Raw genomic sequence first — 17,131 nt, 5'->3', positions numbered from 1 at the left:
ATCGGGACCCCTATATATTCCATTCTCTCCCATAGCCCACTTCTTGGGGGATCGTGTCAAATGCTTTTGTAAAATCCACAAAGCAACAATGCAAAGTTTTCCCTTTTAGCTGGCTTTCTTCCATGAGAACCCTAAGCGATATGAGATGATCAATGGTACTATGTTTAGGTCTAAAACCTGCTTGTCCTTTAGCCCGTTTGCCATTTGCCTCGGCCCATATGCTTATAGCTTGTTCTAGGATGCTCCCTAGAAGCTTAGACATGCAAGATCCCACCATGATGGTTCGGTAATTAGTGGGCTGATTTGCATCCCCTTTCTTGAAAAGTGCTTTGATCCAATTCTTTTGCCAATCAATGGGCAGCCCTTGTGTTATGGATTTATTGAGGAGTCCGTGTATCCATTGCCGTGCAATACTGCCTGACCATTTGAGCATTTCTGAGTTGAACTGAAGCATGTCTGGTGCTTTGCCATTGGCTAGTTTTTTTATGCTCTTTGTTACCATCGGAAAGTCAAAGCATTCTTCTGATTGTTTTGTCTCTTGCATATTAGGCATCCCTTTTGCATCTTTGTGTACATATAACTTTTCTACATATGCATACATATCTTCCGGGCTTATGTCTCCGGTAACGTCTTGTCTTTTGCCTTTCATCCTCATCCATTCCTTTTTGGGGTTTTTCTTGAAGTTTATTAGGGCTTGTGTCTCGGTGTGTAGTTCATGTTCTCTTCTTTTTCTCCTCTTGAGAGTTGTGTATGTTTTTGCCAAAGCTGTCCATTCTATGGCTGTTTTGGGGGTTGACCTCAAATGTCTTTTAGCAATCTTGCATTCTTCATCAAACCATGAGTTGTGTGGCAACCCTTTCACCTTTGTTTCTTGTCTATGAGTTTTCCCCATTGTTTCCTCTACTACTTCACTCATTGCTTGCTTGAATTTATTCCATGCTTGATCTACATTTATTGGCATGCATTCTCTTGCTAGTTTATCATCGAGGGAAGCGGCATAGGTTTTCTTTTTTTCAATTTGCATTTTGTATGCCTATGCTCGAATTTGAGCCTGTTTTCCTCTCCTGTGAATGGGTACCCGTAACCATACATGAATGGGTGTATGATCCGAGTTTGGTGATCTATCCCCAATTTCAAAGTTATGCACCATGTGGGATGCCTCATATTGGATCAATACATAATCAATAGCACTCATTCCCTTGTTGGTGGTGTAGCATGTGCATTCCCTTGAGTTGGCAAATTGTTGGGGTTGCTAATCTCTCATAGCAAAGAAACTCAGTGCTTAGCCGGTTCCCCTCCCAAATTGCTTAATCCCCGACAACGTTATCAAATCTTGCACAAAATAGTTCTTCAAGGTGTAATTGACATGTACCCAAATGCGTTAGCATAGCATATACGGACCGTCGGCTGGTCCGTATGCACTATGGATGTGCAATTGGTCCATTCAGAGAGCCAGTACGCTCTCCAAATGCACCCAATTGAGCATCCATAGCACATACAAACCGCTACATTTATCTATTTATCTACCCACCTACCTATGTATATGTGTTTATATATCCATCTATATGTTTATTGATCGTAAATTGTGAAACCTTTGTAACACACTGTTGTTAAATGCTTAAGAAATTTGCGGCCGTCCCTAAGCATACACGCCCACCTGCGATGTGCAGAGATTCTTGGCGGCACTTCAGGAAAGATATTTGCTTGAGAGTGACATGGTCTCAATAGAAGGTACACAAAGTTAATTCACTCAATGCATATGATAGGTACTTCTCGAATAGCATTAATTATATATTCATATAAAAGCGCATTTAATTTGTAGGAGGCAGCATAGGCTCGTGTCAAGTCAGGGCACACCTCTCGGCTTGGCCGGATGGGCTCTAGTGGCTTTCGAGCACTCTTTGTAAGTGCACAAATTTTTTGTTCGGCTATCTATAGCTATTTGTGTATATATATATATATATATATATATATATATATATATATATATATATATATATGTATCCATGTATCTATGATCTCATATGCATTCAATTCACTTCTTACTTATATATATGCAATGTTTAAATGACAGAGAAAGGATTATGGTCGAGCACCATCTACAGACGAGATACGGAGAGCCACAATTTACGGCTACAGAGCGCTACAGAAGGAGATGCCGACACCCGATGCTTTTGTAAGTAATTCTATCAAATATTATTTTATGCCAATCAAGATCTGCATGTGTTATATGTTATGTGGTTTTTTTATACTCAAATAGCTAATAGACATTTTTAATTGCAGGAGCAACATGGTGAGAATGACATGGACAAGGTTGCTCGACAGGTAGCAGCAGGGTTATCATCGCAACCGCCCAAGAACGTACAAGAGGAGGACTCTTCCTCCGATGACTCCAATTAAAATTTTCATGATAGAGCCATTTAGTGCTAATTTTGTAGATAATTTTTTGGTACATATAGTCGCTCATTCAGAATGATGGCACTCTTTTATTAACATTTTCTTTATGTATGTGTGTTTTGGCCATGATGCACATGTGTTACATCTATCAAGAGTTTCTTGAAGTGTCTACCTCCCAAATCTATAGATTTAAATGTTAATTGATTGTAAAATTTAATTTATACTTACCGTAATCGATGTCGGCCATTGCTTTTTCAAAAGTCAATTCTTGGATCTTTTGTCGTACTACACGAATGCGCGTGCGTATGTGTGTGTGTGTGTGTGTGTGTGTGTGAAAGAGAGAGAGAGAGAGAGAGAGAGAGAGAGAGAGAGAGAGAGAGAGAGAGAGAGAGAGAGAGAAAGAGAGATTTTTTATGATGTTTGTATACGTACGGATGTGTGTGTGATAAAGAGGCAAGTGTGTATGAGAGAGAGAGAGAGAGAGAGAGACCAATGTTTATGTGAAGTGTGTGTGTATGTGTGTGTGTGTGTGTGTGTGAGAGAGAGAGAGAGAGAGAGAGAGAGAGAGAGAGAGAGAGAGAGAGAGACTAATGTTTATGTGAAGTGTGTGTGTGTGAGAGAGAGAGAGAGAGGGAGAAAGAGAGAGAGAATGTGTGTGCAAGAGACACAAGTGGAGATAATGTGTATGAGAGAGAGAGAGAGAGAATGTGCATCGGCTATAAAAAAAACGTTCAGAACAAAGGTCTTTTAAGTGACCCCAACGGCTTAAAAAAATCAATACAAATTGGGTCGCTTATGCCACCCAAACTTGGGTGTTTATGCCACCTTTGCAACGTCGTTTATGCCACCTAAAAACGTGGTTTATGCCACCCTCATAACATCGTTTATGCCACCCAAATGCGATGTATATGCCACCCTCGAAACGTGGTTTATGCCACCCAAAAAGCGTCGTTTATGCATCTCAAAAACGTCGCTATAGAGGTCGTTTAAACGATGGTCAAGAGCGACCTTTGGAACGACTTCTGTAGCGACCCCCGTAAGGGTCGCTACAGGTTTCTACTCTTGTAGTGAGGGTAGCATGAGAAGATTTAGGATGTGTGGAGATATTCTGGGAAGAGGTGGAGAGAATCAAGCAAAAGAGGTGGAGTAAATCAAGGAGAGATCAGTGGGATTGGATGCTTGGATGCATGAGAAGATTTAGGATGTGTGGAGATATTTTGGAAAGAGATGGAGAGAATCAAGCAAAAGAGGTGGAGTGAATCAAGGAGAGATAAGTGGGATTGGATGCTTGGAGATGTAAACTCTATAAATTGAGGCATTAGCCTAATGGAAATTTGCTGGTTTTTGATTATCTATGCTTACATTAAGCTAATAGTTAATTGCTCACTAATCACGTCTTAATCATCATCTAATCTCTTTGTTAATGATATTGATTCTAGCATTTGATCCACCATAGCTCATCACATTGCTGCAAATTTAACATCAGAGCCTAGCTTAGAATCCATCAAATTTATGAGCCCATTATCTTGCTAATCACCTAGTTAATTAGGATTAGTAGATAATCAAATTTTTAGTCATTTTTCATCAAGTCTTCTATGTCCAAAGCTTGGTGGAGGGGCTTGATCTCCCTCCAGGCTTAACAATAGACTTCAAGCCTTTAGCCACACAAAGCTACACTCCTTATGCTTTAGCCCATCTAATCAAACCATCAAACCGCCGACGCATCCTCCTGATTTTCGCGTTTTTTGAAGCGCCTGTTTCTGGAAGAAAACTGCAGATCTACTCCTCCTCCACAGAAGACATTGGTCTAATTCCTCTTGGTCCTAGGGGTTTTCAAGGGTGCTCTACAAGTTGGTGGAGACAGTTTTTTATTTCATCAAGTCTATAGTGAGGTCCAAGCTCTACACCAAATCTGCAGGTGACTTTGGTAAAACTAAGATTAAGCATTCAATGTTTGGTCAAATCTTGTGTTTCTTAGCTTAATCCTCTACTAGACTAAGTGCTATTGATGTCTTTGAAAGGGGTTGAGTTCATTTGAACTCTAAGGCCCCAGATCTGGACTCCCCGCATACTCTGTTTTTTGCACACAAAACAAAGGATTATTTTGCTAATCAGTGATTAATCAATACTAATCACTATATTTTGGTACAATTGAGGGTTCAAATTAACCATTGGGTATCTGATACAAATCCTCATAAATTCAGATTATAATTCGGAGATGATTTGATACTCCAACCATTCAGTACAGATTTATTACCCTTAGTTTTATGTAATTTCTGGTGAATTTATGCTGATAAATCTGTTGTAATCATCACCTAAACACCAGATTAATAGACACTGCCCTTGAATCTTGAAATTGGATCAAGAGGTAAGACCCCCTTCACATCAACATGAGCATGGCACAAGAGATAGCCAAATTTAATGGAGAACAGTTTTATATATGGCATACAAAAACCATGTATTTGCTCATGAGGAAAAATCTACGGTAGTTGAGGGAAGAGATGAATGCCCAGAGGTGAGTGGGGAAAATGAGTGGAAGAGAAGGAATGAGAAAGCATTAGGACTTATCGCACTCAGTTTAAATGATGAAATCATTCATCACATCACAGGGATACAATGGGCAAAAGATGCATGGGATGAACTCAATAAATTATTTGGCACTCAAGTAAAAAATTCAAAGATAAATCTGTTAATGTAATTCTACAAACTAGATATGAAAGAAATTGAACCTTTAATCACACACTTGAACAAATACAAAAGCATTAAGCAACAACTGGTAGCCATTGGCAAGAAGGTAGAAGATGATGAGGCACTAGCAGTGCTTCTAAAGAGTGTGGGTAAAGGTGAATATGAAAACATTGTAGCAACATTAAAGAATGTACCTGAATTGAAGCTGCACGAGATAGAAGGAGCTCTACTAGAGCAAGAGACCAAGGTCCAAAAGAAGAAATGGCTAGACTCAACAGCTAGAGAAGAAAAAGCATTCTTCACCCGAGGAGGATTCTCTCAAGGACGAGGACGAGGAAGCGGCAAAGTAGGAGGAAGGACCTTCACTTGCCACAAACTATGGAAAGCCAGGACACATGGCAAGAGACTACTACAACAAACCCAGTGGAGAAGGAACGACATCGGCAAACTTCATGGAGGCTCCTAAGGAAGTGGAGTCAGATCATCTAGAGAGAGAGAGAGAGAGAGAGAGAGAGAGAGAGAGAGAGAGAGAGAGAGAGAGAGAGAGAAAGAGAGAGAAACCCCACAACCCAATGTAACCTGTCCCAATAGAATAAAACCATCTCTGAGCCACCGATGATGTAGGCCATGTGGTAGATGTATGTGTGAGAAGGTACTTGTAGTAGTCAAGGTCACGGGCACTTGTAGTAGTCTTGGACACATAGAGAGAGAGAGTGTCAAGGACTATGAGTTTAGGGACTTGAGGCACTGGTCGCGGACTACCAAGTAAGAGGGAAACTTGGTATAGGGTCCAGGTGTGCTAGGATTATTCACTTGAGGGGGAGGTGTTGAAATATACAACTTTACAAGTGAATAGGGTGTGTATGGGAACAAGCCCTTAGTAGCAAGAGGCTGTAAAAGAGAATCTGTAAATGAGTAAAAAGCTATAAAAAGGTGAGAAGTATCTACTGGTTATGCATAGGCACTATGCACAGCCTATGCATAGTGCATAAGCCTATTGACCTAACCCTAATCCCCGGCACCCAAGGGTGCGAAAACACAAAGAGAATAATCATAAACAAAGAATGGAAAGAGAGGGCTTACCTCTTCTAGCCGAATTCTTATGAGCCGCCCTGTGGCCTAAACCCTTGGTGGTTGTTCACTTGAATAGACCTACAAACAATTATCATAATAAATCAAAACATTAGTTCATTTTAACATATTATGCAATAGGCCTTATGCATAAGGGTATTGCATAAGGCTTATGCATAAACCTATTGCAGAAGGCTTATGGAAAAGCCTTATGCATAAGGCTATGCATAAACCTATTGAATAAGGACTTATACAATAGCCTATGCACAAGGCTTATGGATAAGCCTTATGCATAAGGCTATGCATAAACCTATTGAATAAGGACTTATACAATAGCCTATGCACAAGGCTTATGCATAAGAGCTAATGTATAAACCTTGTGCATAAGGCTATGTATAAGGGCTTATGCAATAGCCTATTACATAAGGCCTATGCATAGCCTATTGCATAAAGGCTTATGAATAAACCTATTACATAAGACTTATGCATAAGCTTTAAATGCAATAGTCTATTGCATAAGCCTTATTGCATAGGCTATGCATAGGCTATGCATAGGCTATTGCATAAAGACTTATGCATAGCCTATTTCTTTTATGCATAGCCTATTGTTGCAAGAGGGCTTATGCATAGCCTATTGCATAAGGCTTAGACATAGCCTATTGCATAAGGCTTAGACATAGGCTATTGACCTAATCTTAGTTCTCGGTACCCAAGGGTGCGAAAATACTAAGAATCATAATAAAAAATGAAAAAAGAGTGCTTACTGTATGAGAGGATTGTCCTAAACCCTTGTTCACTTTAATAAACCTAAAAAAAAGAAACATAATAAATAAAAAAGTTAGTTTTCATTAACACATTAGCAAGCAAGGAGAATAAGAGGAACAAGAAGTGAGTACCCTAAACCCTACTCCTAATGCATAAGTGAATGAAAAAATTAGTTTATGTTAAACCTAAAAACTATTCTAATGCATAGAATGCTTAATAGATAGCTTGATAGAGAGCTCTCCATCAAAGCTCTCTATTACAGCTCTATGCATTAGCCTTAGGGTTATGGAAAGGGAGAGGAAAGAGAGGGGAAGGGACAAAGGGGAAGGAAAGAGAGAGGAAGGGGAGAAAAAGCTCACATTAAGCTATGAACAAGATTTCCATGAAAGCTTGGAATAAGGGAAAGCATTGAAGCTTTCCATTAAAGCTTGGGAGAAAGCAAAAAAGTGGGCTTACCTTGGAGAGGAAGATGGAATAGCGTAAGGTGTGGTGGGAGGAATAGACGGGCTACAGGCGTAGCCTCTGCATGTGAAGGAAAAGGGAAGTAGTTAGCCTATTGAAACCCATCAGTGGCATTTTAGGTGGGAGTTTCAGTTCCCAAATTGCTGCTCAGCAATGAAATTTCACAGCTAATTTCGTTTTGCTGGGCAGCAAAAAAATGTTACTATAGTCATTGTGTAGCAACCAAATCCTGGGTAATTTTTTTTTTACAGTTCTGGATAGTGTTGTGCGTTTTGTAGGAACCCTAAATCAATTTTGGTCAGGTTAAAGATGTCTCACAGTGATCATCAAGGACTGAAAGTTGGTTCCAAGGTATGGTTAAGAGAAAAAATTCATTGTGTATGCGATCGATGCAAGGGTCAATATATACGACAACGTCGTATACCAATTAAGCATGTTCAGACATATGGTCTTCATGAGTCATTGGCACAACCAAGTGCGGACGATGACATGGAAGAGAACCATAGGAGAGTGCTAGGTAAATGATGCCTCACCATTCGGTGACACCGCGTAGAGTGTAGAATATGGCAAGGCTTCATATGGAAAGCATGGTTGAGACTCATCTTCCCCAACCAATGAATGAGGTGCCTCCACCATTTCCACATGAGGAGGAAGAGAATATCATCATGAATGACATGGTGAAGGGCGTCTTTGGATGGGAGGTCATAGATGATAGTGAGCAAACTCTAATGTCACAAGAGGAGAAAACCTTGCATAAAGAGGCAAGAACTCCTTTGTATGAGGGATGTTCATACTCCACACTACTGCAAGCAAACTTGGAGCTATTAAACTTGCAAACAACTTATGGATGGAGTGATGCAAGTGTCACAAGTCTTCTTCGGTAAGACCGCCTCATTCTATTCTCTTAAATAGAAAATGTTTCATGATCTATATACTCTCCTTCCTAATATTTTGACATATGTTTTCTTACATTTTATTGTAGGCTTCTCGAGAAGATTCTTCCCCCTCAAAATCTATTACCAAACTCACAAGACGGGTGTCGTAAAATGCTTTCTATGCTAGGTATGGATTACATAAAAATACACGTATATCCCAAGGATTGCATGATATTTAGAGGGGTTAATAAAGATGCAACACAATGTCTAGAATGTGGGGAGAGCCGCTATAGGGATGATTTGCAAGGAGATAAAGTTCCTCAAAAGGTTTTGAGACACTTCCCTAGCATTCCTCGCATCCAACACATGTTTAAATGTCAGAGGATTGTAAAATTTGTGACATGGCATGCTACTCATCGCTCAACCGATGGCATCATGAGGATTGTAGCTGATTCACCTGCATGGCAACATGTGGAGCATCAATGGCCAGATTTTAAAGATGAGCTCCGTCATTTACGTCTTGGCTTGGACATGGATGGTGTTAACCCATTTGGCTTCAAGTACACATCATGGTCTACTTGGCCTATTGTATTGGTGAATTACAATCTCCCTCCATGGGTGGCAATCAAAAAAGGTCATATCATGCTTGCTCTCCTTGTACCAAGCAAGTATAAGGTGGCGAACATGGATGTGTACGTCGATCCTTTGATTGAGGAGCTTGAGACACTATGGTGAGGTATCAAAGTACATGACATTTCAAGGCTAATAAATAGACATGAGGCGAAGGTGAAAGGAGTTTTACTTTGGATGATGCATGACTATCCCAGGTTCTCAGAGTGCTCGAGTACTTACTTGAATCTTATATGCATAAGAATTCAATCTTTAAACTTTAAGTTTATATCTCTATCTCAATCATTTCAATTTTAAAATCTATTTAGCAACCTTCAGACATCATGCATGTTTGATTTGTGGACCATAACTTGTTTCGGAAAGAATCTCTACACTTAAGAAGGTGGTGTATGACAAACATCATCGATTCCTCCCTCCTTCACATCCCAAGTATGCTCTACATGATGTCTCACCACTTGTGATGAGAGGTAGAGATTGGTTTAAGGCATGAAGAAGCACACCCAATCTTCCACCAAATGGGATGTCTAGACACTCAATCTTCTTTCGACTTCCATATTGGTGTGACAAGAAGATCAATTATCTCTTAGATCCCATGCATATCTTCAAGAATGTGGCAAGAAATATTTGGGACCATTTAGTTGGTAAAAGAGATAAAAAGAGTGCAAGGGATGACTTACAAAACATTGGACGCCTTCAAAGTGCATGGCCAATTGAAAGTAAGCGTGGCAACATAGTTCTACCAAATTAACCATGAGTATTAACTAAGAAGAAGCACAATAAGGTGAAAAGTGTGATTGCCTCTTTTAGTACACAAACGGGAGTAATGCATTCATTGAAGGGTGCCTTCCACAAAGACCAAAAATAAAGGAGAGAAAAAATTATATGGCCTCAAGACACATGATTGGCACAAGATATTATAGGTATATAAATAATCACTCATTCATTCTCTTTATGGTACATAATTTGCAAGCTCATATACTAACTTCCATTTTTTTCTATTTATAGTTTATTCTTTCAATTACTATAGTTGGTTATGGAGACAAAAAGGTGAGAGATGCTATTTAAAAAATAGGAAGCTTGGTGAGGCATGAATCTTCTCTTTAATTCACTAACTAAGTTATGATTTCTTATTTAGTATTCTCACGCGCTCACAAGTTATGTACTGGTAAATAGTGCACATGATTACTATATATGTAGGTATATATCCTTAAAGGAGATAGATCCTATATCCATTGAAATAGCTCCTCTCAATGCTATGGAGGCATTGTGTATGATCGAGGAAAACTTTCCTAGAACAACTCTCACTAGCCAATTGCATCTTGTGTGGTGCATTTGGTTGATGAAGTGGCATTATGTGGTGTTGTTCATGTTCAATGGATATTTTCCCTTGAAAGGTTCATGAAACCTTAAAGGACTTTGTGAGATAAAGAGCAAGGCCAGAAGTAAGCATGGAAGAGTGATGGTTGATGCAAGAGTCTCTTGTGTATATCTCAAAACATCTATCTCGCATAGATCCTTCCATGCCATGATTGTGGAGAAATAAGGAGGATGACCAACTAATCACTAATGTGTCTCAGGGAAAAGGAAGGCAACAAAGGCTGGATGAAGCATTACACCACAAGGTGAATACATTCTGCATTCTAAATAGTCCCATCATGGAGAAGTGGATTGGTAGATACAAGGATGCAATCAATAGACAAAAGGATGCAAGAAGAGCTTTCAGAAGAGCAAATAGACGCTACTAGCTTAGAAATTCTACCAAACGTGATCAATATAGAATAGCTTCATATAGAAATATCAATGGCATTGCTGAAAAATGGAGAGATGATCACAAGAGAAGAGCATGAGGATGCAAAAGGATGTGACCCTCAAGTAAGTACATTCTTTATCTTTGTCTCATGTATATACATGTTTAATGCATTATACTAAATGTCATGTTTTTGTTTACTGTTAGTACAAATAATTTTAAATTCTCTACCCATTCTCTATTACATTTTATTTTGCTATCTATCTTTGCGTTGTGGTATATTCCTATATTGGAAAATTGACTATTGTTACACCTAGTATACAAAGAGCTAAGGCAATGTGTTGAGAAAACCTAGCGGTGATCCAAGTGTATAATACTAGAGATAGGTTGAGATATTATAAGTATACAACCCATCATTATGGATATATAGTCAAAGCTAGACAAGAGGTAGGGCCTAAGTTTTGAGGAGGCACTTAGACATAAGAATTGGGAAGATGGACCATGGATGAAGAGTTGGCTGCATTAGACATGGGACTTGATATCTTTTTACAAGGAAAATAAGGTAATTAGATGTAAGTGGGTCTACAAAGTAAGAATAATTGAGATGGTATAGGGTAAGATTGGCCTCAAAGAAATATACACAAACATACGACCATGAGTATGAGGAGACTGGCAACTGGCAACCACGAGAGCAATCATTGCTACTGCTATAGTAGTTAAGGGATGGTCTTTACATCAAATAGATGTGAAGAATGCATTTTAACATGGTGACTTATAGGAGGAAGTTTATGTGGTGCATTTACATGGTGCAGCCACTAGGGTACGAGTCATACACATCCATATTCTCTTTACAGGTTGCATTAAAATCCTTATATGGCTTAAAGCAAGCACCTTGAGCATGATCATATGGCTTAAAGCAAGCACCTTGAGCATGATCATATAAGACAGGGGAGAATCTTATCACTATTATATTTAAGATATCCAATGCTGATTTCTCACTGTGTGAGAAAGACTGATAAGAGGATCATGCTAGAGTAGTGATCTATGTTGATGACTTGGTGATAGTGATAATGAAATTCATATGTGTAAGCAGCTAGAGTTTGAGTATATGAATGAGATAGAGTTAATGGATGAGTTTCTCACAAGGATCAAAGATCTTAGAGAAAACATCTTGCATGTATTGATAGGGCTACGATTCAAACAGTTCATTGGTTTCTATTGTTTTCACAACTTTACCGAATTCATACTAGGGTTTTGCATTCAAAATTTGGCTCTGAAGAGAAATCTCGATGAAACCAAACTATTATACATGTGGTAGATTAATCATAGTCAAAAAGGTAAAGGTGAAGCCTTTTCTTAGGGTGGCTACAAGCCAAAGACATAATCAGCCCAGTCTTCTGGCAAGGATACCAAGGAGGGGAGTAATAAGCCTAAGAGAAAAGGAAAATGTAAATTTTGTCAAAAATGAGGACATTATATTAATGGTTGTAGAAAAAGGCTCAAGAAGGAGAAAAAGAAAGTCATGCATAGTTGTGGCTAATGCATCGACAACAAACAAGTGCTGAAAACAAGGAGACAAAAAACTATGCACATGATGACTGGGCATTCATTGTGCACTGTAGTTATGACCATTCTGTTTATAATATATGCACCTCAGTGATAGATCACCATATTTGGTATTTGGATAGTAACACGTTTGCGAGTAAAATAGGTAATATTTCCTCAAAAAAGGAACATTTGGCATCTTTCAAAGATCCCTTCTAGAAAAGACCTTCTTTAAGGGTTTTTTTGAAAACATTGTACTCATTGAGTAAAGCATGTCCAAAAAATAACAAAATTTTGAGCACTGTGTACAAATTTGGCGTGATACAAAATAACAAATAAACTCAAAAATTTGGGATTTTTTACAAAATGTTACTTGAAAAAAGCAAACAACTTCTCGAATAAAAGTATAAATTCATGTCATAATTTGGAGTCTTACATTAATGATTGGAATGTCAATAAAAAACCAAACTCTGCTTAGTTCAGCTCCCACACTACTTATTCTTCACTACTACTGAGTCCACTATCACCAGTGGCACTCTCATCCCCTGAGAAAGTTGATGATGCATACTACTTCTCACTATCCACAAGTACATTTCCCTCCTCTAAGCGAACTCCTAGAGGAAGAACTCCACTACTTCATTGGCATGTAAGCGACACATTTGGTGATGAAGTGTTTACATGCTTCCCAACATTCAAAGCATGAATTTTTTGCGTGAGAATTGATAATGTAGACTTTGGTAAGTGATATAATTTTGTGAGAGTAAATTCATAAACTTAAATATCCACATCTGTAAGCACCAATAAACTAGTGCTTGGAGTGTACATCCATTTTGTTTCTATTTAGATGTCCAAAATCCATTTTGTTTTCTCATTATGTTTCCATTTGGATTTCCAACGTCCATTTTGTTTCCATTTGGATGTCCAACATCCATTACTATATCATTTGGATGTCCAACAACCACTATGTTTCAATTTGGATATCCAACATCCATTTTTTTTCCATTTGGATGTCCAACATCCATTACTACATCATTTGGATGTCCAACTTCCAACATCTAACTTGGAGAAAAAAAATTAAACTATCACACCAACCTGTTTGTAACCATTTGGAGTGGGACATTCAATTATTCGTAACCCTAACCTCTTATTCTTTAATGTCACCTATAGTGGTTGGCTGACTTTTTATATCACTCCAGGTTAAGTTTGTGGCAATTTGGATGTTGAATATCCAAATTGCTACAAATGTTTTTTACATTTTATGGTAATTTGGATATTAAACATCCAGATTGCTACAAAAGTTTACCTCTCTCTAAACTTAGCATGAAAAAGTTTCAATGCAAGAAGGCACCTTTTTATTACAACTATTGGAACACATGCCTTTGATGGTTGATAAAGCGGGTACCTAGCTCATGTATAGACAAAAGGGTAACAAAAGTAGCTTGTCATGGAGAGCAACATTTACATACATATCATAAGCATTCTCATCTGACTTCTTCATATTTTAAAATATATATTTTTAATTAATACAAGCATTTAAATTGGTAATTGAACCATTAACTATTATGTTGAACCAGATTAAACATCCAGATTGCTACAAAAGTTCACCTCTGTCCAAACTTAGCATGAAAAAGTTTCAATGCAAGAAGGCACCTTCTTACAACTATTGGAACACATGCCTTTGATGGTTGATAAACCTAGCTCATGTATAGACAAAAGGGTAACAAAAGCAGCTTGTCATGGAGAGCAACATTTACATACATATCATAAACATTCTCATCTGACTTCTTTATATTTTAAAATATATATTTTTAATTAATACAAGCATTTAAATTGGTAATTGAACCATTAACTATTATGTTGATGATTTATTAAAATCACATATAGTAATATTAATACATATATATGAAAATAGTAACACATAGATATTAATTTTAATGAATTATATACATATGTTTTTACATATACATATACACATTTTCAATGTGCAGAAATTTATCTTTATAAATCTTATATTTTAAAATTTTAGAATTTCATAAATAATGTTAGTATTAAAAGTTAATGTGTAAGTATTAATTAACGGTTAACATATATGTACATTCAAAAAAATTTAAAGTGTGGCTTCACATATAGCAACTAACATGTTATACATGGCTAAGCATTCACACCTTGTTAATCAAGAAATTCATGAGGAAATTTAATGCACCATTGCATGTCCATACATGCATAGTGTAAACCTTCATGTTTGGATGAACAGTATTAATGAAGCATGCACCAAGAATTAGTCAAGTGAGTTGCAAAGTAGGTTGTCCTATTATATGTTACCTTAACTTAAAATTCCATGGCCTTGCGTACTACCTTATAGGCCCCAAGACCCATTTTGCCAACTAATGTTTTTTGGGAGAGGGACACTAGTAAATTTTAGTTGTGTGTGGAGGGGCAGGTGTGTGTGTGGTGTCTCGTTTTTGGTTGTTTTTGTAGCAATCTGGATGTTGAACATCCAATTTGCTGTAAAAAGTTCACCTCTTCCCACAAATAGAGTTTTCTTTTTATAGTTCGTCTACTACGTCATCTTCACACAAAAAGTTCTGCTAGCATTGGACAAGGCCAATTAGATGCAAGGCTCCCACTTCACGACCATCATCATCGCCGCAGCTGGATGGGCTTCTTCATAGATGCCTATGGTCTCATCTACGTTTCCACCGTGACCAAGTTGTTGGGCCGGATATATTTCACAGACCCCACGTCTAGGGTGCTAGGTACCCTCCCATCGGGCCTCAACGTCATGGCTAACAGCATTGCACTGCTCGGGGCATTCTTTGACTAGCTCTTCTTCGGCTAGCTAGGCAACAAGATGGGGTACAAGAAGGTGTATGACATCACGGTGGTGTTGATGGTGTGTAGCTCCATTGCGTCAATGTCTTTCAGGTCCAAGACCCACGTCGTCATCTCACTACCTCTCCTTCTTCCACTTCTGGATTGACTTCTGCATTAGAGGGGACTATCCCCTCTCTGCCACCATCATATCAGAGGATGCCAACACCAACACTCGAGGGGCCTTTGTGTTTGCCAACCAAGGCTTCAGGATCCTCGTTAGCGTAGCCATGGTCGTCATCATCGCCTCTGGCCTCAAGAGCTGCTACCCTGCACCCCCCTTTAACGTTGACCCGTGGCTTCCACCCCCTATGCCGTCGACTACGTTTGGAGAATTATGTTCCTGTTTGGCTACGTGCCCGCACTTTTGACCTACTACTTTAGGGCTAAGATGCCAAACACCGCCCGCTACACAACTCTATTGGCTGGCAACACCAAGCAAGCTGCCCAAGACATGGGCCAAGTATTGCACACAAGGGTTTCTTTGCTTGATGTTTACTGCACACAAGGGTTTCTTTGCTTGATGTTTACACAAGGGAATCCATGCTTGTCCACACCGTCAACTACCGTTTTCTACGCTTCTGACTATCGTTGTCTACGCACTACCATAGTCACCTACACAAGGGTGTCTTGCTTGTATATGCCATTAACAAAGGTTTCTTTCCTTGCCACCTACACAACGGTGCAAGGGTGTCTATGCTTGCCGACTATACCATCAACAAGGGTGTCCAAAGCAACCTGCCTACACACACAGACATCTCACAGAAGACTTTATACATCAATCCGTCTACATCGTATGTTGCCTACACCAAGCCGATTTCTATCCCACTGCTGCTACATCCCACTCCAATATGATGTCAAAAAACAATCAAGCATCCACAAGGTGATGTTGCTGAGCTTTTTATGTTGTAACAGATAGCTTTATGGTGATGACCCTTTTTGGCATCCTAGTAGACAACAAAGCTGGGCAACATCCACAAGGTGATGTTGCCTAGATTTTGAAGTTGTAAACAGATAGCTTTATGGTGATGACCATTTTTGGCATCCTAGTAGACAACAAAGATCAATTTAAACAATTATTATGATAACCATAATTAAATACTCTTGGTCTTAGCATAAGAAATTTACCTCTTATATATATTTGGATGGTATTATAGATTTATTGTAATGTCATTTATGCACACCGTTATGTATCCTCTTTCCTTTGTCGAGTTATAATTGTCTTCTACATGCATCAAGTATGGTAAGTGCACTATCCCCCCATCCCATTCGTGTTGCCCCCACCTCTTCCCTCTTTGTTAACTATATCACTTGAATTTTTTTTTAAAGAAGCTAATAAATTCTTTTTCTAGCTTGCCTTGTATGTTAAGTATTTTAAATCTTAAACATGCCATATCATCACACAAACTTTTATTTCTTTTGAAGCTACTATTTGTGTAATAAAATCAAAAAATAAAGCATTACATAAACATAGTTATTTTAAAGATGATTCAAGCACAAAAATTTTGATATATTTTGAAGGTAGTGCTTTGATTTACTTTAAGTTATTTAAAATTTAAGAAAATTTTCGTCTTTTTTGAGAATCAAATTGTAAATGTATGTCCAATACTCCAAAAAGATATATATTTTCAATATTTGGAAGGGAATCTTTCCAGGTAGTCTAAGTCAATTACCTATTTTACTCGCCCAAACGTGTTTAGTGGTGTACACAAGCACATTACTTCTCAACGTGATTTATTTTCCTCCCTTAAGTATGATCCTTGAGGAGGCATAGTCATATGTGCAAATAACTCCTCATATCTAGTGAAAGGAGTTGGTAAGGTTGTGCTCCTCACTACTACAAATTGTGGAACAATCATTCTCTTAGAAGTCTTGTTTGCTTTAGGCATTAGAAAAGAACTTTCCATTCGTCCCCTGCCATTGCTAGGGAAGTTCTAGTGGTCATATGCATTGATGACAAGTGTACAGTTCATGACCCAAGTTATGGAGACAACTTTGTGTTATGCAATACCCTAAGCCATGAGCTTTACAGGTTGGACATGTATGACAAATTAGCACATAATGTTTGTTCAAGTACTAC

At 38.4% G+C, this 17,131-nt stretch overlaps 1 pseudogene; it reads right to left on the bottom strand.

Moving 5' to 3' along the window:
* Positions 1-10: 10 nt before the first annotated feature.
* Positions 11-14,964, bottom strand: LOC147639905 (uncharacterized; annotated as a pseudogene).
* Between the last annotated feature and the right edge of the window lie 2,167 nt (positions 14,965-17,131).

This window comes from Cibotium barometz, chromosome 3 (assembly GCF_041138505.1).
Source record: "Cibotium barometz isolate CiBa-2024 chromosome 3, ASM4113850v1, whole genome shotgun sequence".
Taxonomy (NCBI): Eukaryota; Viridiplantae; Streptophyta; class Polypodiopsida; order Cyatheales; family Cibotiaceae; genus Cibotium; species Cibotium barometz.
This window is presented reverse-complemented; position numbering and strand designations above follow the sequence as displayed.